This window comes from Metopolophium dirhodum, chromosome 2 (assembly GCF_019925205.1).
Source record: "Metopolophium dirhodum isolate CAU chromosome 2, ASM1992520v1, whole genome shotgun sequence".
Lineage (NCBI taxonomy): Eukaryota > Metazoa > Arthropoda > Insecta > Hemiptera > Aphididae > Metopolophium > Metopolophium dirhodum.
Genome location: NC_083561.1, coordinates 2704917 through 2730957, shown reverse-complemented (window position 1 = coordinate 2730957; position 26041 = coordinate 2704917). Strand labels below are relative to the sequence as shown.

Genomic DNA, 26041 nt, shown 5'->3' with positions numbered 1-26041 from the left:
ATATAAGTGTAAAATAAAAATGATGAATTATAAACGTACAAATATTATATTTCCAATAAACATTATTAAACATTAATATTTTGTAATTTTAAAGCTAAGGAATTCAATAAATAATTAATACTATAAAATATATGGTAATGATTAGTTAGGTTAAAATAAATACTAAAAATGTATTGGCACATATTTTTCTTTCGATAAAATAAGTCGATAAAACTTTTAAAATCAATGGAAATCCAAGGAGATGATAATAAAGTTATGGAATTTTTAATTTACAAATAATGTGATTTAGGTGGCAAATATTAAATATTAAAAATAACACTTCTACTCTTCATTCACGCACTCTAAATGTATAATACATTCAACAGTGTCAAATAAAACTCATAAAAGATGGTTTTGAACTAATTTAAAACTGATCAGAATTTTGTTATTATATTATATTGTTAACCATAAATCATAATATAATAATATAATATAATAAATAATAAAATCTTTATTTAGTTAAAACAGATAAATTCACAATTAGTAGGTATTCTATTTAATGCTTTTGATACACAACATAAGTAGAAAATATATATATAATAGTTTTAAAAATATAATTTATAACGTTTGGTTAAAATAGTAATAATGGATAACTGGAAAGGTGTCTTTAAATATATTATCACAAAGATAAATCATTAAACAAATATTGACCATTTATAAAACAGCTATGCTCGTGTTTTTAACTTTTTTTATGATATTTTGTGTGATTTTCTTAAAAATCGCTGATATATTCAAAAGACAATTCTCTAAAGTACCATCTGTGGTATTCATTTTTCAAATTATGGACGCATAAACTTTTGAAAGAAGGTTTTTTATTGCATCAAAAAGTGTTATAACAATAAAGCACACGTCATTACCAATAGTTTCCTTCCTCAGAATATAAAACAAAGCTAGTCAACATCACAAATCATATTATGTACATTTAAAATCAATATTTTATTTTATTTATGTTACGCGCGTAGGTATAAAAAAATAAGAATTCCATAATTAACTTGTGTTTTGAATTAATATCTTAAAGATAAAAGGAATATAAATTAATTCCAAGGCAAGGATATTGAAAATAAAACTTTATGAAGTTGATAAGAAGTAGTAAATGATTTGCACAAAATAATGCTACGACTTCTAAAAATTTTAATTATTTCGATATTTTAAAGTTAAAAGTTTTAGTGCGACAAAAAAAAGAGAGTATAATCGATTGTTGTTTACTTTGGTTGTCATTGAATATCAGGGTAAACTAAGCTTACAGAATTTAGCTCCTGTTGGATATCTGTTACCTACCTAAAGTAGTAGAGGATGGTAAAAGTTCACCCACGAACAATGAGATGAGTTCAAAGGATTATCAGATTTTTAAAAAAAAAAAATACCATAGGAGTCATATAAACAGCTGGAATCCTATAAAGATAATCCTTAGAGGCACCTTATATTTTAAACCATAATACTACATTATAATCCTTTCAAATCGTTCTTTGACATAAACATGCTTAGTCGTTACTTTTTAAATACATCGAGTTATATATGTTATTATACTAGGTATATGATTTTAAAATAAATATTTGTTTTTGATGTATTGTTCTATAGTTTATAGATCTTAAATTACTTCAGGTATGCTTAAAAACATTAAATATTACAATATTTATACGGCACACATAACTTTAAGGCATTTTCAGTGTAACTTTGTACTTATACCTTATCGCGAGTGCCGCGGCCGCCTTAAATTAGCTTTCGATAGTAATATACTATATATTGCACACACATATTATAGGTGAAATGATTATATTTATTATAACTAAAAATAACCAAATAATGCGTAGACACACCATTAAAGCTGGTCCAATCCATATCCTAGAAAATATACGCAAAACAACCCATTCTCAAAAGTCCATATATTCGTCAACCGTTACATAGCAACAACGCTAAAAAATTTAAAGTAAAATTCAAACCACTAAACAACTCAAAACCATTTCACCGTAAAAATATTATGATTTCTATTGAGTCATCCCTATAAAAATATACATCCCAATATGTCTCCAATGATAGACCTATAGAAACTCTTCATACCACGATCTGCTAGTAGCAGGGTTGGGCAGTATCAAAGATACAATTGTATCTTGTATCATGGTACATAATTTTAAAGTATCGAGTATCATGTATCATGATACATTTTATACTTATATATACTTATCTTTTTTTACCAAAAGATACAAGATACTATTATTGTAAAAATTTGTACTGAATAGTGCCAAAACATTTCGCGATTTTCAATATTAGATAATTTTGTCGCGGATTGTATTTTTACGAAAAATTGTCCAAGAAGCTATTCTAGCAACATGTTTCCATCCAAATTTTTAACTAAGGTGAATTCCAGAGTACATTGGTGATCACCAAAAAAAAATAATACAGAATTTGTGTATAAATGCTACAGTACAAATTATTAATAAATGAAGTAACCATAAATCCAGTAGAGATTCTGAAGACGGTTTTTTTATATTTTCTTCTCAGGTTGAAAATAAACAGCAATCACAGAATGAACTTGAATTAATTACTTATTTTAATTTCAAATCATTTAACTGTTCAAATAATTATCCAAATAAAAAAAATATTTATAAAATATAATACAAGACGTCTATGTTCATCTGCTCCCGTTGAGCGTTTGTTTTAATTTGCTAGTTTTGTGCACTCACCCGGTAGATCTAATCTATCAGACAAAATGTTTGAAAAATTAATTTTCATTAAAGGCAATCAAGATTTTATTTATAAAAATAACATTTAATTTAAACAATCCATAACTATGAAGTCCATAAGACCATAAAAAATGTCATTTATTTATTAATTTTTGACCATGCAACCATAAACAAGTATAAATTAAGATGTAATTTTTATGTAATTTATTAATTTTGGTGTATTTATTATTATATATGTGATGTATTAGTTATAAATGTATAATGTGTACCAATTGACTAATTCTATTATTCGATATAATTATGACTTATAATAATTATTTATAAATACTATTATTATATATAGGTATAATTACAATATTATGTATAGACAGTACAGTGAATTGTGAATAGACGTTTTACGTTTAATAGTTAATAAAATTCGATTGGAAGTATAAAAGTATCATGTATCTTGTATGTTGTATCTTTTCCACATTCACAATGTATCTTATATCTTGATAACTAAATGCACGTATTGTGTATCATGATACTTTTTTTTGAGAATCTTGCCCAATCATGTCTGCTACCAACAATATTTTGCATAAACTTTTTTAAATAGTTTAATCCACCCGAAACAAAATCAGTATAACTATATATTATGTCGTTAAAAACAAATTTACCGTACCAAATAACTACCACTGTGCAGTTTAATTACTTTTTTGTAAGAAGAACTACAAACTATTTTGATTTGAAGATTCACAACATGTTTCTTATAGAAATCCCCAAGGTCACACTGGTACTCACATTACCTCTCAATGCCCTGAAAAAACTTATAATTATTCAAGCACATCAAATGAAGAAGTATACCACTTAATATTCAACTGCATACAACTATGTATTGTTAAATCAAAAATCACACTCCTTAATTTAGTGTTAAAGACTAACACCGCACAAGATAATGGCACCGATAGACGTTTATTCTATAACAATATGAATGGTAACAAAACTTCTGTTTCAAAGTCATTCAGCTGCCTCTCCAACCTTTTATCGTTATATAAATCAGTTTTTTAAATTTATAGAAATACACAAAACTCTAAATTTAGGAACCTCTCAAAATACAAAATAAAAAGGAAACATACAACAAATTTGATTAACATTGTTAAATATGTTTTCGGATAACATGGACCGAACACAACAATTAATACGAAATGCTGAAAAATATATAAAAATTGAATTCGTCCCTTTCAAACACATATTAGACAATAATCGAGGATATTCTGAGTTCTGACCAGTCATTAGTTTACTCAGAACAAAACAACTCCAATAAAAAAATGTTAGGTATATTTAAAAAAACTAAACCAATATAGTGTCTAAAACAAGGTTCCAAAATAATATAAACTTATGATCCTACGTTTGTCTAATGAACCTAAAGCACACAATTTAGTAAAAGACACATTATTTTTTTTTTTTCATTAACACACAATATTATTAAACTCGCCGAATGCAACACTTGCCGTGAAGCATGGAACCAAATCATTCAGGCTGAAAAAATATTCGAAACCATACTGTACTAAAACTTACGATAGTTAATATTTTCCCATTCCTTCAGCAACCTGGGATTTGACAAATTAATTTTACATAAGCTATTGTATATTTATCATTATTATGTACATGACGTATAGTAATAATACCTATGTGCTCCAATTAAAATATTAACAAACGTAGCAATCTCATAATAATAATAACAATAATAATAATAAAAATATATAACAATATAGGTAATTAAATAATAACTATACCTATAGGTACTAATAAGCCTTTATATGACATATTATTAAATTATTATTACAGGCTACTGTTAGTACAACTATAATAAATTGTAATTATAATTATGTTTTTATATCGTCACTAATCTTTCGACTTAGTTTCGAAGGATATTTATGTTGCGATCTTACTTTACGCTAAGACACCACTTCGAATTATAAACAATACGAAGCATGCATCGCACATATATAGTTTGTTTGTTATATTCGATAAGAAAGTTTTTTGACGTTTACTTTTCATTGGTCAGATTAAATATTGCACAGTTCTTACATCGTATTATATTATTCAGTACATAATGAACGGAAACTATTCGTTTGAACGTGTTTAATATTACGAACGAGAGTTCGAAGATCATATAATAAGTTTCATATGAAAGTTTCGGCAAACACAGACCGTGAATCGTTTTTATATCTGCAGCTGCAGGCAAACTCAATCCTGTATAAACGATGGGGGGGGGGGAGGGGAGGGGGGCAAAAAGGGCATCGTTCACCCTACTTTAAATCATTATGTAGTATGACTATAGCAGGTTTTTGAATTTTTAATGTTAATCCGATGCAATAAAACGTAGGTACGAGAAATGTTTTTTTGACCAAATATATTACTCAAAAAATGTTTAAAAATAATCGATACTGTTATTACTCGTAGGTATACTAAGGGTTTATTATTATATTTTTTCCACGTGGAAAATTACTATGTATTGATTGCTTCCCATTATAATATTATAAACACATGGGCGTACTGTATAATCATAATACACCTAACTACACTATAATATTTTTATTCGACCATAAATAAAAATAAAAATTGTAATTATAATTCAGGGATAAATAAAACTGCCATAATTGACTTTCTTTACATTTTACCCTTCATCCGAAATTCACGGTTTGAAGATTACGGTCTGGTCAAATCTCTGGTCCGGAGGCAGCCGACTTATGCGGTTTTTCACTTCACATTAAACTTAATATGTAGCCATTCAAATTTAATTCATATAAAAGTGGCTAGAATGGTACTAGATATTTATCCTCTGCGAGAAAAATTGAGGAATCAAAGATCTACGATTATTTAGTCGTATCGATATGTTTTTGGGAAAAGTGCAGAAAAAATATCTAGTATAGCATGCTAAATGTCATCATTTTTTTTTTTTTTTTTGTTATCAATAATTGATCGGCGTTTCTATATGGCAATAACCAAAGCGTTGCGAAAATCGGTTAGAATAAAGAAAACCCCCAAAAACATAACAATATATCTATGCTTTGAAATGTCACTTGTATTAATTATTTTTCCGTCTGCCGATGGGTCTCGGCCGCGGAATATATTTTGTAATAACTTTAGTGTTCGGGGCCCACGGTATTACTATCAGGGTCACACGTTTAATTGTCCAGTACAAGGGTTCGTGAGCTTTGTTACGGTCGCATCGTTAAATCAACGGAAACTTATTGTTGTATCGGAGTATTGTCTGGCACCCGTGACTGTTGCAGTCGTGTTTCTCCTTTGCGACCCTTTGGCCCTGCACATTATTCACACGTGTTTCTCACACCGAGTAAGCATTTTTTTTTCTCCCACCCACACACTCCACGCGCCATCGCTACCTCTTCTCATTGTTTTATAATACGTACACATTTCCCCCTTATTCGCCCTCCCCCCCCGTTTATCACACACCCCGTCCGCGTTGCTCTACAGTTTACCGTACAATAGTCAACAAAACTTCCTCGTGTGAAGCACCGTTAACCTGCAGTGTTATATTATTACTTGTTCGTCGGATAAAAAGCTGCGCTGGCGCAAATCATTTTCGGTCGGTTTCCAGAGTTAAGAACCGAAATAATGTAATATAATATTATTTGTAGTGCTCAGCTGGCCGAACATTGGACACGGGACATTTTCACAGTATTATTATATTTTATCGTTATCATCGTTGTACGAACACATTGCAATGAAACGCAAATAAAAAATGTAAACGATTAAAACATAATGGTATATTATAAGTACTGAGTATAATGAGTGCTATAATAATGGTCATTTATACTACAATAATATGTGATTGTATATTATAATTTTATTGTAAATTTTATTGGTAACCCTTCTATTCCGAGTTTGTGATGTTTGAGAAAATTTTCTTTTTTCAAATTCTAAATAAGAAATACAAACTAATGACAAATACTTCTGTTTGGTATTTGAATATAAATATTATATTTGTTTGGTTTTAATATTCTTAGATATCGTACACATATTATTAACGTAAAGCATGAGCTGAATTTAACGTTATTGCAAAAATATATTATAATAATATGATGTTATTCAAATATCTTTTGATAGTTTATAAAATATATAATGCACTCCAAGTAATATTGTACGAAATCCTTTATCGAGTTTTTTATACATTTGGTATTACATTCGTGCACGGTAATAAGCGCTTTATTATAATTTATATTATTCATAATAAATGTATAAATAATAAGCGATTATACTGGTATATCCATACGCAATACACACATTATATTATAATGATTTATCTTGCCATCATCATGCAAACAACTTCCAAAAGTGGCAGGTAATACAATATTAAACGTTTTTTGATTTCACTTAACAACACCCTAATATACATAAACATTTTACGCGCGCTTCTAGAGACGTTCAAATAAGGTTTTTTTACTATATGACACACACACACACCGGTATTATACCAGTATTACCTATTATGTATAGAATCTTGCTGTACCTTGAACCATCGAAAAATATTGAATACAGGTTATAAAGATGTTTCACATCAACAACTATTGTGAATTATCACCAATGTTAAAATGGCTTAATAATTTCAGAAAAAATTTTAACAGGTTGAGCGCCATGTGGGTTTTTCTAAATTTTTCCAATGTTGTCGTGAGACCCAAATCTGGTTCTTGGTGACATTTTTTACATTTCAAACACATTTAGGTCTCACTAACATTATAGTTTTATTAAATAATAGCAAAACCCTACAATTATTATTAATTTTAAGACATATTTAAAATATATAACCACAAAATATCAAAATTCCACTTTTATACACATGACAGTGATAAAAAAATGTTAAATTATTTTTGGCAATCTTAAAAATTTATTCGAGATCCAAAACTGGGTCTCATGGCACTGGACCTGTTTTAAAAACTTCAATAATAAAAGAAATAGTTTAGGGTAAATTAATATTTTGAGTCATGCTACCAATTTTGATATATCTAGTGACTTCAAATGATTTTAATAAATAAGTTTTAAATTAATTTTCTAACAATATCAAATAATATATTTTTTTTCATACAACCTGTTTAATACAAAATTACATCTGTACAAGTATTACATATAAAACATGTTATGTATATCCCATATGTAACTTGTTATTATTTATTAGTATATAATCAGTTCGGTGATAACTTTTTATGGAAATTTAAGTTGATATAGTATTTTATATAGTTATATTTATAGATTGGTTTCTCAAAAATCATCATGTATAATAAAAACGAAACGTCTCTTCATGATTTTCCAAAAACCAGTGAAAATGTTTAAAAATTACCTTTTTGAAGTACCTATCATACAGGTTTAGTCTGCTTTTCAATGTAGATAATAATATGTGCTGCATGATGCTATTTGAGCTTTTATATTACCGCAAACTGTTTTCTGACAAAACGCATAAAAAACTTATACCTTAATACCAACTTTAAAATGTTTTATATTGGCATCCGGCTGTTATACGATTGCTATTTTATTCATAAGTTACCTATATTACCTATAGCTGAAGAATTATTGACTATCGAAACTTGTTTTTAAATTGAATTACTCAATTATTTATCTATTTGTATGGACCCGTCTAAAAAAAATATATATTTTATTTTAAATAAAAATATGTGTACGTGTGTGTTAAAGTTAGTATTCATTTGTACTACATAAGGTACCTGTAAAAATTACACTCACAAGCGCTAAATATACTATTTGTTAAATAATCGTCGATTTCAATATTTTTACGCAGATATTTTTCATGTCAGTGAACAATTTTCATGAATATATTACTGAATATACAATTAAAAATGTAATTTTATAAAACAAGTAAAATATATCTTATGATAATCATTAATTAAAGTTCCTTTTGAGAAATAGAATTTGATAAATCAAAATACGGTTATGTGAGTATTTCTGACTAATGGACCTGTCATTTAAAATAAGTCATCTGGTGCGTTTGTAATGGTACCTAGTAGTGGTAGTGGTCTAGAGGGTAGTGGTTAGAATAAATCATCTACAACACAAGTTCCATTTAATTTCTCTTCTCCATAAATTTCGTTGCGGAAAATAATTATTTTACCACCAAATAGAGTGCTTTGGTCAATAGCTACAAGGCTCATTCGTTGAGAACTACCTATGCTGCCCTAAAACCATCTCATTAGCGTTATACCCTCATTGGTCACCACAAATATCATTAGATGAGAGAATGCAGAAAAAGTTTTAAAAAAAAAGTCAATGATGGTGAATGGAAATCAAAGAGAAAGAAATTATAGTAATTAGTCATTGCCAATTAAAATTTAAATTGTCTTGTTTCTGGTTAATTGTATTCAATCGCATTCAAATCTGTACTTTAGTTTATTGACAAAACAGATATTATGCTTAAATGCACTCAAAACATTGGTATTGCAAACCACGATTAACTTGCTTTAAATGAACAAATAATAAGATACTAAAAAAATACATTGCCAACAGATTACCATTTAAAATTATTATAACATGTTTAATAATATTCAATGCAAATTTTTTTTTAAATAATTAGATTTCAGAATATATATTTGAAATAGACCAAACACAATTAATTGAATCGATTCCAGTATTTTCGGTTAAAATAATATACATAGGTACTTAACAATTTTCTTTGCGTTTTCGACGAGAATATTATTTACATAACTTTTACATTGTCTGGCGAATCATCTGAAATGACATATCACATTATATATTATGAAAAAAAACCCTATGGCAATACGGAGTACTTAAAGTAAAAACAATCTTCGAAAAGCGGAAATTCGCTGCACGTAAATAGCAAATACAAATTTGGGTGGGCGTCGTGGGCGGGTGTAGTGTCTTAATTCGAATGAGAATATCGCATTTGGAAAACGATCCTGAACAGAAAATAGTTTAGTATGCTTTTTATTTATTCATTTGTTTATTTATTCATCCAAATACGCCACAAGAGTATAATTATTGGTTATAAAATATACACGATGAGTTCTGCATGATGCTATAAAAACAAAATGCATACTTAATCTTAAACATTAAATTTCCATCATATCATAAACATGTTGTGTTACTTAAGTAAAAATATTACTTTCTATCGATTTAAATGTATTGAAATAATATAATAATATATCGAGTAAAATTCTGGTAGTGATTTTAATATGATATAAACGAAAAATATTGTCTAACGTCGTTCTGAAAACTATAAAGTATTATTTTTAATTCTTAACATTATATATTAAGTATATTACCTATACACGTCATGATTTTCAATAGATAATTTAAGTAACTATTTGGTTTCTTGTTGTATTTAGTGCGCCTTATGTCAAAGCCATTGATTCGACCTTAGAATTCGTACTGATTAAGTAATTAGGTTTATTAAATCGCTAAATTCAACTGGCCAACGTGAATATTTTGTATTCAGCGAGGATATTTATGTTTGGAGTAATAAATTATTTTAATTATTTTTTTTTTTTATAATACATATTATATTATTTTAAATATGTTTTATAGTCTGGGAATCAATAATAAGCATAACTGGTGCAGTTAAAATGAATAAATAATATGGTATGACTTGATATCCACGAACAACTTTTCCACCAAATCGCCACCAAATCTTTCTTTTTAAAATAGTATTTGAAATAATGTTTATAAATTATTATCGTATTCGAGTGAAGCACATGCAAGTATCCTTCGACCGAGAATAATTCATCTGTTCTCAATTATTATGTTACATTATACATAATATTATATCATGTATATATTTCTGGAGAAATAATGAATTATAATTATTATGAACTACCTAATAATAAATATGGGTTTATTACTGTTGTCTTCTGAACCATCGCATAAAAATCAATTGTGCACCTTGTCGCTGAAATAAAATATATTTTATTCAGTTACTTGTATAATAGTTAAAAGTGTTATATTGTGCATCGATGTGAATTAGGCATAACAGTATCGGTTTTATTATTTTTTTGAAAAAAAAAAACCGTGTCGAGTGTAATATATTATTTATGTAAAATTATACACTGAAGAATAAAATTGCACAATATTCTTTGCTGTATATATTATTGTAGGTACGATATTATTTAGTGCAGGAAAAACCCTTTGTTCGATTACAAGTGTGGGACGATTCGCAGTTACGTTTCCGGTATGTACGGATGTCGTAGTACTAACTCGTACGTCGGTGGAGACTTGCTGTCATCCGCAATGCAGTTGTCTGTTTAATAACAATCATTGCATTTATTCAAACTTCTGTCGAGGCATTAATCACATTTCAAGCTGAAATTATCTTAGAGTTTTCGTTATCTGTACCTGCCAATTAATTATTGTGTTATAAACTGTAATGGTATAATAAATGAAGACTTAACAGACGACTTGTTATTTTTTTTTTTAAATATTTGTTTAAAAATGCTCTACTGTATTTATGTACACGGTGTGAGCTTTAAACAAATTTAAGTCAAAATACAACGTACATTGTATAACTTGTATTGGGATTTGTAATATGTAATTAAAATTCACTGACTAAAAGTATTATAACATTGCAGCAAATATGTGCCTATTAAGATATTTTTAAAATAATATTCCAAGATAAACAATAAACATAATATTATAATGTTTATGTTTTATACCTATACCATGTCTCTCTTCACATCTTGTCCACTGGCTTGAAAACTGTTCAGAAAATACGATATAGGTACTCGAGGAAATTTACCAAAATATGGTGAAATTTAAACTTCACTTTTGAAAATCAATAGTTAGTGTACAACAAGTTTATTTCAATCCCATGAGATTTACCCGAAAGAGTACCCGAAAATAGTTGGTCCTGCTAAGTTTATCGGACGCAATTGGTAATTTAATACTAATTGTAAGCATAAATTGTAATTATAACACAGTTAAATTTTGAAGCTCAGCACCGATGAACACAGAAATTAAATTGAAATTCATCTATTTTTATTTTTTATAAATAAATATTTCTCATATAATGCAAATGTGTAGTGATTAAATGAAAAATAAGTAGGTACCTACTTGTTTAATTATCACTATTAAATTCATAAAAATTGGATAGATTTTTAATATTATGTTAATTTATTCACTACGAGTATCAAGTTATTACTTAATTTTGTTTACTTAGAAGTTAACTGTCATCAATAAAATTAATTATGATTATATTTAATGCTATACATTTCAAATAATAATTATATGATTATAATACACAAGAATAAAATATACCAGTTAGATTAATTTATGAATAACGCCAAGTTAAACCAATACGTTTGTGAAAAATAATGTGAAAGTAGCTTAAGTCAAAACATGTGTTGCTGCAATGAAACTATGTGTACAATTATAGGACTTAGACCACATCCAGGAGAAATTATAAATCGTCAAAATATTTTGGTTCCCCAAAAAACCTGTGAAACGCGATTCAAAGAAAATGTAAGTTTTCTTTATCTTTGTGTAAAAATGTTACGGTGTAAATTGAAGATTGAACATTTAAACTATGAGAAGGACAGTTTAAGATAAAACTGTAGTGCATGGCACTATGGCAATTAAGTTTAAAAAAGAGGTAAGAACGAATTAGTGACAAGATAATGAATGCACAACATAATGATTCGGTAAAGAACATAAATCTCCAGGGAATTAAAACCCAACACTTAATTTAAATTCACAAACGTTTTGCTTTGTCTACAATTCTATAAACCAAAATTAAAATCGTTATTTTCCAAAGAAAAGGAAATCATTTCTAATGGAGTTATTCCCTCTGCATTTTGTTTTAAGTAAATCTTAAAAATAAAACACGACCGATTGTAGCTTTGGAATCAAAAATAACCGTATTCGATTTTAAGTTCTGAGAAAAACAAACAAAACAAAATAAAGGTCGAATATTAGTAACCTTTCCGAAATTAATTTGATTTGCTTTTATTTTCGCTTTTTAATTTATAGCGCCAGTAAGTAACCACGAAAAAAAAATCAAGTTCTCTCGCTTAAGAGGGTGAGAAGAGTAAGAGTGTCTTGTAATTCCACAACAGAAGTATGTGACTGGGCGGTGTAGAAGGTATATATAGTTGAGACTCATGTATGGTTTTGACGCGTTAGCAAACGGCGATGATTAATCTAAAGGAAAATGGCTCATACCCTCTCCGTCCATTTATTAACCTGAGCGCTCTATGTAATAATAACAGTTTCTAATTTCAAAACGAATGATACGCTGATTGCCGAAACACACGAATTGACGGAATCCACATAATATAGAGGTAGTGCCTGTGTATAATAATAATAATAATAAAGCAGAATGTCCTTGTCGCAGTCACACCGAGATACATCATATTTTGTATCATACTTATACCCATATTTATACAACATGCGTATAACAGTGGTTTTTTGTTTTGTAAAATTTGAAGTTTGACATGATAAATATTATTCGATTTTATAACAATATACAATTGCAGTCAGAAGTTTCGATGATGATTTTAAATATCAATAATATTATATTATAGTCTGTAATAAAATCAACCCTAGGGATTACCTTGGGTGGTGTAAGTTTCATTTTTGATTTTAAAACTGAATAAAATGCGAATTTATCGCAGAGGCTATAATTATCGTGAGAAATACCTATACAATATACAATTTGACTAAAACAGTTACACATTACACGCATAATATGAAGATTATATTATTATTTCGATTCATTTTAAATAATTCAAATTATAATATTATCCTCACACTAATTCAAAAATATATTTTGACTTGCATTAATAGCATTCCAATGATTTTTAAATCATAAGAATAATGATTAATATTGATTGCATTTATTATAGTTGTTAATATTTGTTATATTATATAATATCTTGATATATATTATATTTCATTCCGTGTGTATAAGTATACAAACTCCTCCTAAACGATTGCACCAATTTTGATGAAATTTTTTGCGTGTGCTTGAGTGGGTCCGTGAATGATTTAGAATCTAAACTTTAGATCGTAGTCGTATTGTCTACCGGGGTGGCTGAGTTACACTTGCTGCAGCGAGTTGTGCCCAAAAGAAATGGAACAATCACGATTTTTTTGGGGGCCGCGAAGTGCGCAGGATCGAATAGTATAGGTATAAGTTATTAAATTAAGTGATTGTTTTTTGATTTATAATGATGACATACTTTTAAGAAACACTTCCTCCTCATTCTCCTGAAAAAATAGAGTGTTCAATTATTTGAACCTATTAAAAAAAAAGTGCATAGTTTACAGCATAGTTAGGTTTTTTTTTAGTTTATTGATGTTTTTATGAAAAGTTTACACTTTTAGGTCGACAAGAATGTCATCCAAAATTTGTAATTAATTACATATCTAAGTTCTATAAAAAATATACCGAGTGTAAAAATATACAATATAATATAATACAAATAAAAACATTATAATATTATCGTTTCAACCCCAATAGTATCCTGGTTTTCAGCAAAATTTAAATTAAAAATTTATTTAATCGGTATTACCAGTTTTTTTAAAGCTTAAAAAAATTATTATAGTAATTATATCTACAATCACTATAATATTTTGAATTTAATTCGCTAATTACGAATACTTTTGTAAATAGAAATACCTTACTATATTATATATACTCGAGTATATTATTATGTGTATTTAGTACCTAGGTTTATTAGTATGAGTATAAAGTAATTATATACATATAATATTTGATCATAATTTAATTATAATTTAAATATAATTTAATTATAATTTGATATGATAATAATTCAAGTTTAAGTTATTGTTAAGCAAATATCAAAATAATTAAAACATTTTTATTTTTATACAATTTTATATACATTTTACATTTTGTACAATTTATTTTTGATTCGCGTATATTGATATTCCATTAGTAATTAGTTTTGGGATATTATTTAAATTTTTTAACTGTGATACTTTGTAGAAGTAGAACTCTCACGATCAGTATGATATGTGATAAGCAAACGAAAAAGCATGACAAAAAAATTCATAGAAAAGTGATGAAAGATACCATTAATGACATTTTCTAATACGTTTGTTTATTAATCATTATTGTGAAATATCAACGACCACATTAATAATTACACTCCAGAAATCTACGACGATTACCAGGAATTTATAAAGAAGATACATTTTGAATAAGTGGATTTGTATTAGATAATAGATGATTGTGAAATATTTATAGAAACATTCAGCATTTTCGTGTACACGTCTTAATGATGCATTTGTGTGTAGCGTTTAGTTTAATAGGATTATAGGAAGTAGGGAGTGGAATTGAATAGTTTTCTTATAGCTAGATTTCAAAAAAAAACAATATATTTGTATTTCATTATATTTTTTGCATTTCCCGCAATCGATATCACATAAGTTCTAAATGTTTTTAAAAGAATTGTATATCCATAAAAAGTTTAACTAAAGCGTGCGCCGATGGTTATTTTTAGAGAATGTCTCTTAGATTTAATGTGTTGAGACCAAGTTAAACGTTGTTCTATACAAGATGTGTTTTACTCTTGGTGAAGGGGTTATTAGGTTGCCACATAGAGTGACGTCAGAACATCGGGGACGATTTAACAGTAAAGGATGTATGAGTGGATTTGTTTTGATTTACATTAAACCGTCATTTTGTAAGCCAGCTTTCCTGACTGTTAAGTTGATTTTGTAGATTAGTGGGGACTGCGTAAGGATTAGCATTAATTGATATTAACGCCTTGTCATCAGTATAGTCGGCCACTGATGTATTCGGAGGGCGATACAATGGTCAGAGTCAAACACAACATAATATTGTAAACAACAGAAAACTAAATACCACCCAGGTCGATGCCTGCATATTTTATAACTGTTACGACCTGTATCATGCCTAAGTGCGATGAATCGTAACGAATTTGGAAGTGACGTTCTGATAGATATGATTAATTGATGAACAGACATAGTACGCTGAAAGAAGAAATGTTTTCAGCTTGTATAATAAACATCCATGCCATACACGATAAAGTGCTTATAAACCGTCTGAGAAAACACAAGTTCAGCTTGATTGTTTTTTTAGTGGGTACAAAGTATAGGATCTATAACTTTGTACACCTCGTGAAGGGTCGAACGGGAAGCACAAGACCCAAACTGAGAATCGGGCGAGACTTTGTTTTCTATCATAATAGGTACGGTGCGTATAAGCATTAGTCTTTTCTAGAACTTTGGCCAACATAGTCCAAAATCTAATGGATGTTACAGCAATCTTACTCGGAAGTGAACGTATACATCTGGATTTTAACTGTCTTATTTATATACATATTTGAACCCGTGAAATACTCGTATACAGTGTCCCGCGAAAGCTGATATTTTTCCATACGTTTTGAATAAAGTGATAACTGACTTAAGATAATTTTATAATGTTACAGTAGGTTAATGAATTATTGTTTGTCTCTCTTATTAGGTATTAAAAATAATAATTACAATACAATACATTCAGAAACAATTAAGTATCAAAGTTGTACGATTTAGTTACGTGAACTTTTCAATAGTTACAAACCCATAATAATATATTGTGTTCTCGGAAATTAAATCCAACACACTCCAAATAAAATAATTTCACGTAAATGTATCATATATTAACTTATTATAATGTAAATGTGTGTACCCATAAAATATTTACATTTATTGTTTTAAAATTGTATTTAAATAATATATTATATTATGATTATAATCCCTCTGTTTTTGCTAAAAAAAAAAATAAAGATTATCGTTTAATTTATTATTTGTGCAATATATAAGCAATGCTTTTTATTTTACCAAACAAAAATTTAAGTATTATATTATGTATGATACATTCATATTGTATTCTCATTATGAGTGCTATTTTTTCATGCTTGAAAAAATGTGTTTGTTTGTCGTGTGCATAGTATAATGTTCAAGTATGTGACCTAAACTGTAGCAATAATATTCATCTGCTGCGGTACAGGATAGATCATATATTATATTATGCTTAATATTCGTTGTATTTTACCTTTTTTAAATTTAGTTTTTAAAACTATTTCGGCCTATACTTTACTCATAACTTTTCAAAATCGTAAACAAAATTTTATATTTCTTCAACACAAACATTTTTCACTCCTGCAAGTCTAGCTCTCAGACATGATACGAACATCATTGTTGTTCATAATTATTATTATTATTATTGTTATTATTATCATTATAAACGTTAAATAGGTATAATATAACTATAGAATTCCACTGATAATAAACAGTGTGATGTATGTGTGTCTTATACACAGTTGTCGGATGATATGTCGTGCATGGTTCCGGGTACAGATATGTCAGATGGTGAGCAGAATACTTAAATTGTCGAATAAAATATTTGCAGCAGTTCCAAAAGCCTGGGGAACAATTGGGTCTTTGAATACAATTAAACCAGTAACTCCATATTAATATAGACCGGTCTGGGTCCTTTTGTATGGTCCATAATGACAAGTATGAAATTTCATTAATGTTCATTGATAATAATTAAGGGTAAAATCCTAATGTCATTACATCCGTTAGATATAATTCAAAGCCCAGCAATGTTCCCGAAATATATATATTTTTCCTTCGAGTGCAAAATATATAGGTAGTGAAATAGGCTAATAAACGAAGTAAAATTTACATAGGTATATAAAATATATTAATATAATATATTGTGTGTTTTGCGACTAGAAACACCGCTTCCCTGAAGAGTTATGGGAAATCTGTTTTGGAGATTGTGGTTTTACATATATATTATTTGATTAGCATAATAATAATATTTTATATGATTGTATGCTTATCAACGAGGAGGATGAGGGCAAAGGCGGTCGTTATGACAAATATGTTCCGGTACAATTAAAAATAAACAATAATAATATAATAGCCGTGCACACTTATCGACATTGCGTGAACGGTGGCTGTCGCCAAGGCCGGTAGACATCGATGATTCACGTATTTTATACGTCGAACAAATATTATATTTCTCGACGCTATTACGGAGGTGGGATAGGACATGGGGTGGAACAAAACGAGAAATAGATTTCCTTCAAAGCGGACCGTAACGAAACAAGAAAAACAATAACCGAGTACTTAAGAGGTTTGGTCTTGGAGATTTCCTGTCATCTGATATGGCCCCGGACTTTTATTTACGGCCACCGGCAACCCTTCTTTATTGTTATCTTCCCAGTCACAACTCCCACCCCAATACTAATGGATAATGTGATTTTCACCGGAGACAGTAGAAATTGGTTATTACTGACCCGGGACTGCAATTGTTTTGCGTGGATATAGGGATGGTCATTTTACCCAGACTTATAATAATATAATGGATCCGTTTGAGAAATTTAATCGGTCGAATCTTTTATTCTTTTATAATGCACTGAAACTGAAACTATACTGTCAATATATACCTATAAATAACCATAAAAACAATATTTATAAATTAGTTGAAAAGGTTAAAAAAAATAGTTATTATTATCGTAGGATTTTATACTTATTGAGTGACAATTTCAACATTGAAGGGTTCAAAGTACATTTTTTTTTTTAATTTTCAACTGATGTAACTGATGGGTATACTATTGAATATAACTGATACAAGACAAAGTGAATACTTCATCTATTTTAAAAATGATTCTAAATTTATAAAAGTCAATTTTCATAAAACAAAAATAGCCTCCTAATGGTTAAGCGTTGAAATTAAAAGTCTAATAGGTATTTGATTTTTCAAATATAATCACATTTTTATTTAAAATTAAGAAAGATGAAATTCTTTGATAAATCACATTACAATTAAAAAGTTTAAGATTGTAATTACTGTGTAAAATATTAAATTAATTGTATCATTATCTCAATTAGAACAATAATAATATTGTGTTGAATAACTTACTGTTTTAATTGTATTTTAAAGATTTGCAAGTAACTATAATTATAATTTATTTTGGACATTTTTAATTGTAATTTTTATTTTTAAACATCTACAATACTTTAGTAATGAGATCCTACAATTTATTATTGTACCATAGTTATATTTCTATGAACATATTGGTATTGACTTTTTGGGTTTTATTTCTAGGCAATAGTCACAGAAAAACCTTACATAAAATCGGTAAAGTTTAAGGTACTTTTTGACGCTCATTAAAATAAATCGATTTTTTAATTTGTTTTTACTGTTGTTACGAAATGCGATTTCAAACTTAAATACTTGCAACTTGTCGTAAATGTTTAATAACTTTTTTTTAATGATAACTTTTCGTGAACTGAGGAGAAAAACTAAAGAATCAAACTTGAAATATTAAAAAAAAAAAAAAAACGAAATATTAAGATGATAGTTTTTATATTTTTTTATGACGGCATCCATTAAATTTAACTAATTTATACAGTGGCTCGAACGCACACCACGTAGAATAAACACACTTTGAATCGCAATAATATGGTTTAGTGAATACATTATCTATTTATCTTATACATTTAATTTTTAATTCGTGCATCATTTTTACTTTAATGCTGAATCTTTGATAAATAACTTAGTATTTGATCCATCATATTTTAATAATTTATATAAATTTAATACGTATACAATCTTTGATCAACCCCTTTTATATATTTTACACTCGTACTATGTTGTAATAAGGTCATGCACCTACCAAATATTTTTGTTTTGGGACGTGCTCATAAATTATCGATATTACATCAATGTTCAGTCAACATAATATTGATAAATCTTAATTTCGATTATTGTTTCGTGATAGTACATTTAACTGGAATCATTGCTGATGAAAACTTACCTAGACGTACCTTATATTAGTTTAATGCATTTTCATCAACTGACATCATATTATTGAAAAAAATTACACAATGTTAATTTATTTTGTATTTTATAATATATTTTATTATTTATATAAAGTCAATAACGATTATTAAGTTATTAAAGATTAGCAATTAGTTACGTACAAATTTATATTAATTTCAGTTGGTAAATATAACAATAGAATATACTAGAAAGTTATGTAATAATATATTAAATTATTATTTATACAAAACATTTTTCTTCAAAATTAAATATATTTTATTATCATTATTTATTTATAAGGTCACAATTTTAATTTTCATTAAATTACATAATCCTAAATGTCTGCCCTAAACAATTATGTATAGAATAAATAATTATTATGTTTTACAAGCATGTAAGTTTATATTTTTTTTGCGAAACCATAGAAAATTAAATCAAATCTTAAAGTAACAAACCCGCTTTGCACACCCCACAACGACTCCGTGAACTGTGAAATTCCCCATTTCCTCTTCAACTACCCCAAAATAGTCGCCACAACGCGCCTACTTATTGTTTCTATTTGAATATTCCAACATCCACTTCAATATTGAAAATATTTTCCCCTTTAAAAAAAAAAACACGTTATATCCCATGTTTTATCACCCTTTGATCAAAGGTATCTTCATCATATTTTAATTGTTGTATATTTATATTTTCCAAATTAATTGTATAACTACCTACCTAATTATCAAGACTGATATGGTTTGAAAAAAAGGAGTACCTAACTAACATTTTTTTTAAAACTAGTCATTCTCACTAGACAGGACCTAGGCTATGTCGGTGGTGAATAATTGGTCCATTGTTTTGTATTATTATTATTATTATTATTATTATTATACAATATAGTTTCATAATAATATTGCAATAAATAAAAAAACAATAAATGCATTTTTTGTTTTGCTGAAATACATTATTAAATTGTATAAGAGTAAAATTTAAATATAATTAGTTATTCTATATGTCTTATTATTTTTTAAATGTTTATTGATATAAATATAATGCATATTTTTTTTTTTTTTGGGGGGGGGGGTGTTAAATTATATTACAAAAGAGGAATATTTTATATTTGTATTTAATTATTATTGACGCTTTAAAATTATATTGACAGAATGTCTATCAATATACAATAATGTATTACTCCAAGTACAACGTTGTCGATCACAATAAAAAAAATTGAGTTGTGGTTTAAAACAGCGGAAAATATAAATGTGTTCATGCGAATATCTTAATATACTTATGGAAAACTCACGATAATGAAGGCATATTTTTTGTAATAAAAAAAACTGCTGAGAATAATATCAACTTAAATAATATTACGTATTTAAATCTATTGAATTTAAAACATATTTTAATAATTAATATTCACAACATAAACCACACGTGGCTGGCTTAGAACGAAAAGAATGTTTGATTAGACTAATAGTTATCTAAAATAAATATTAATGGCACTGAACCTAAAATGTTAGTATTCATTTACATTTAATGCAATGTGCATTATGTTCCAAATGAACAATTATGTAATTAATTTGTTTATTAACTATTAATTACGATCTGGAATCTTGAAAATGACGATCACACGTTTATTTATTTATTTATTTATTTATATTACGTAGATTAAAATAAATAAGGTTATCATAATTCAGTGGTTATAAAATGTTAGTTCAGAGTTGACCCCAAATGATAAAATGAAAAATTAATGGATAAGATAAATGTAATTTTTAGGTACCTATCTAGATAATTAATATAACAATGCATTATTATCCAAATAATCAACAGATAAATTGTTAACCTATCAATAACAATTAAAAATGGACATTATCGGTAAAATGTATGATAAGACTTTTGGTCATTTAGGTACTTCTAAATTGACATGTTTTTATTTCTTTAAATTACTAGTAAATATGTATAATATTTGACTCCCATTTCATAATAGTTTTCATTGTTTTGAAGCATTTCATGAAAATTTGAAAATATTGTTCATGATGAATATTTAAGTTTTTACGTTTTGGATGAATTTAGCTAAGTTTTCATCTAAGATAACCATTAGATAACCGTTAAACAATATTTATCCAAATAAAACAAAAGCTAAGTATTTACCATGCAGAAATACTTTCAACAAAGAATATAAATCGCTTACGTTATTGCAAAAACGTGTAGGTGGCCCTTAATGCATAATAGTTTTGCAGTCTAAACAATTTTTGGATCACAATATTATTGGGTATTGTGTTTTCTGAAATATAGCTCAATAACTTTTAAACTATCAGCAAATATTATAATTATTTACTTGTACAATTATATTATTATGAGGTAAAAATGAAATTCGAATTACTGGCGACCTTAAGCTCTAAATTATTGTCGTTTCGCCATTGTTTTTGAGGTTTCTATGAGGCACCTATTACTTGCTCTTTTCTCTCTGCCTTTGTTCTGCTTACCCTCGTAATAATGTCAGGAAAAATATTTACACTCCGGTATAAAACAAGTAAGCCATTGGTGTTCTGCCACCGATGGCGACGGTTACGGTACATAGAATAATATATACTTATAAGTGGCCTCACTACTGCTACACACGGAGGGACAAAAACGTTTGTTTGTTTGTTTTCTCAACAAGCAGTACGTGACTGGATCTCGCAGTGATGAAAAATACAATTTCGCCCTAACGGAAAAACTGTAGTGACCGCAAAACTCCATGTTTATTGTAATATGTAATATATATTGGACACTTCATATTTTCAAGTGAACGTATTTTTTTCTCGAAGACTTTAAATTATAAAAAACAACATATCAGAATACTGGTCGTTGGACTCTAGTTTCGCTTTGCTCGCATATTTGTTTTCAAAATATAGAAAAGCGACGCGCATAAATCATCGCACATTAAAAAACAATAAACAATTATACGTGTGAGGAAAATGAAAATCGATTTATGACGAAGAGTGGACCACCGCGTTTTTTTACTGCTGTTTCCCCTATTTCAGTGTATGCATAAACGTATTTGACTAGACAGACAAATAAAATCACGAATTTTATTTAGATATCTAAATAATTAACATACGTTTAAAAAAAAATTAATTATCAATGAATTGTGAAAAATATGATAGATAAAATAAATAATCTATAAGTAATGTGCGTATGAATTTTAATATGTAACTGTGATCCCATCGTTATAGTATATTATATTATATCCTCAATACACAATCAAAGTTTTCAGTGGTGTATGCTTTCCGATTTTTAATCATAAATACAAAAAACATAAATTTACTGTAAAAATAATTTGTTTTAATTGTTTAAAAGTTATTTTTCCAACAAAATGATCTGTTACAACGAGGAATAATAAAATATTAACTTCTTACTATATCAAGCAATTAGTTTTCCAATTATAATTTGCTAAAAAATCTTAAATCTTGTTACAAGATAGTCATATTATAATCATTATTATATTATATGTTAATGTATTCAGATTATGCATATTGTAAATATTAAACTAGTAATTGTGGTTTTTTTTTTATAGTGTTTCGTTTCTACTTGTTACATTTTTGGAAGTGTTTTTTTTTTTTTTTTACTAAACTTTGGGTGTCGATAAACTTTGGAACAGTTAATTTTTTTTATGAAAAACCATGTATATGTATACATATTATATTTATGGTTACACCGCTTACTGCCAGATGTTTTTAAAAGGAAAACAACAAAAGTTAAAGAAATTACTTTTCCTGGCTTTTGGACGACAGAATATAACTTATGAGATAAAAATAAAAACCATTTTACCGTTTTTTAAAGTTAACAATAATGGAATCATAATTATTTTTTTTACTTTGTAGAATTCATTGTGCTCACACTTTACGTTATTTTTTGTGAGACATTTTTTAAAACAAAAGCGTTTACAATGTTTTTGAATAGTTTTTTTGCATTGAGAATATGGTGTCTACCCATTGTTTTTTTTTTTAATAAGTTTGTTAGGTATGCATAAATGCTATTTTGGTTTTTTAATATATTTTATAACTTTGGTAGTAGCTGGTCAATATCACTAGAAAAAATATCTCTAATCAAACACAACATATTTTTTTTAACTAAAAATATCATTCTTGTGGTAAAAAGTACAATTTGAATTGCACATACCATAATTAAAAACACAATATAGGTACACACGTAGATAGGATGAAGAATTTGCGACAGATAGCCAGTGGGTCTAATTTTAGTTTTGGTTGATATTAGGTCGAAGATTCTTATTTCAATGTATAACGAACAATAAAAACAAATAGTTTCAACACTTTCAACTACTGATCTGATTTTGTTAGTTTAATTTTATATATAATTTATACAATATATTATTATAGCCAAAATATTATTTATGTTAAACTTATTTTATTTTAAAATTTTATGGAATATTTCAATATTTTTTTGTCGGTTTAATAATATTTGAAGTGAGAGAATTTTGTTGTAGAAATATTTTCATCGGTGGTATTATTTTCTAAAGATATATAATTATTTGCAGGAGATAATTTAACCGAGATATTTCTTTTGGAAATTAATTTTTTCTGGAGGTTTATCAGTTATTTTAACTTATTTATGACATCAGATAACTATTCACATATCGACTCTTTGATGTTTCCATGTTTTTTAGAGGCAATATGTATAGTAAAAATGTCAATAGATGTCAAATAAAAATTCAATGGTTTAACATTGTTATTTTGTTTTAATATTCATAATTATTTGTTCAACCATTTAGATATTATAGTTACGGACTCAAATAAATAAGGCAAATCGATAAATAGGCGTATAGGTTACCTAGTTGGTATACCTATAACCTTCTATATTATTGCTGACAATATGTAATCAATGGTTTATAGTTCGTACTGCGGATAAAATATTAAAATCTACTATTGAATAAATGTTAATCAATAGTTCATGTAGGTATCGTAACATGCACATTACACGGACTTTTAATCGAACTCATTTATAATTTAGGGTTCACGGTTTTCCACGGATATTAAAAATACATGTATATGTACCCAGAATCCACGTATTATAATGGCTAGGTATTAAGAAATTAAAAATACGCGTATGCAAATACCGGCGTTAATTTCGTTCTTTAAAACCCGAATGAGTGCATATAAAATATAATATATATTATCGCGTATTTATTTACACAGATGTTATGCCTATAGTGTATACTTGCATGCCTACATCAGTCCCAACGCATTGAGCAAATTATTTAGAAATTACAAAATTGTAAATTCGATTATGATATTATCACTATATTATAGGTATGAGTTAGGCCGAGGAAGTCCTTCTGTTATTGCTATTCGGATATGTAATGTTTTGTGTATTAATATGTTATGTTATATACGAAGAATACAGTGGACATTGTTTAGAAGAATACAAATAATTCACTGAACGCCGATTACAGGTGAAATGGGGGAAAAAATATTATTCCATTCGTTCAGCTATTTTAACTGTACATATTATTATTTAACATTTTCAATGTACATAATATACTGATATACAAACCTTACGACGTTATCTAATAACCGTGCAATCTACAAAAATCCGAAAATGGAGTCAACGATAACGGTAATTATGATAGAAGTAAACGTAGAAACGAATAATTTCCACGCTGTTCACTTAATATGATAAGCCTTGAATTTAAACCACCCCAACATAACCAAATGTTTAATCAACGATTAACCACTTATTATTACATTGTCTACAAATATTTAACAAAATCATAATGAATCGTATTTAATTACCTAATATATAAAATTGTCGTGTCACAGTGTTGGTGATTGAACTCCTCCGAAACGGCTCGACCGATTTTGATCGAATTTCTGTGTTTATTTGGTAGGTCAGCGAATACGTTTTAGGCTAATTTAAAAAGGGAATTTATCACCCCCGGGAGGTGCTTAAACAGGAGTTTTGAGATTTACGATAGAAATTTTTGTTTATTCATGGTTGCTATGGCACAAACAAATAGAAAATATTCAAATTAAAAATAATAATAATAAATAAATATTATAACCCATAGCAACCCATATTATTTTTTTTTTTAATTCGAATATTTTCTATTTGTTTGTGTCATTAAAAATGCCAGCATAGTGCCAATTTTTGTCGTAGAACAAATACAGACGAGTACATCCACTTGCGTGACGCATTCCACTAAGTCTGGAAAATGTTTATTACTATTTTCTCTATCATACTTGATAATAATTGTATAATAACAAATAAAAAAGATTTGTAATACTATATACATTATTATTATATAACAAAATATATATATTTATACATTAGACATACATAATATACGAATGTTTATAATAACAATTATTATTCTTATATATATATATATATATATATGTGTGTGTGTCATTGTAATTTATAATAAACATAAATGATAACTGGAACATTATTTAGTTTCGGTCAAGCCGTTTCGGAGGAGTTCATTAACAAACACTGTGACACGACATTT

At 27.6% G+C, this 26041-nt stretch overlaps 1 protein-coding gene across 3 annotated transcripts in view; it reads left to right on the top strand.

Moving 5' to 3' along the window:
* LOC132939357 (LHFPL tetraspan subfamily member 1 protein-like) overlaps window positions 1-26041 on the top strand; it is a 263817-nt gene that overhangs the window by 121661 nt on the left and 116115 nt on the right. The gene's annotated exons all lie outside the window — the stretch shown is intronic.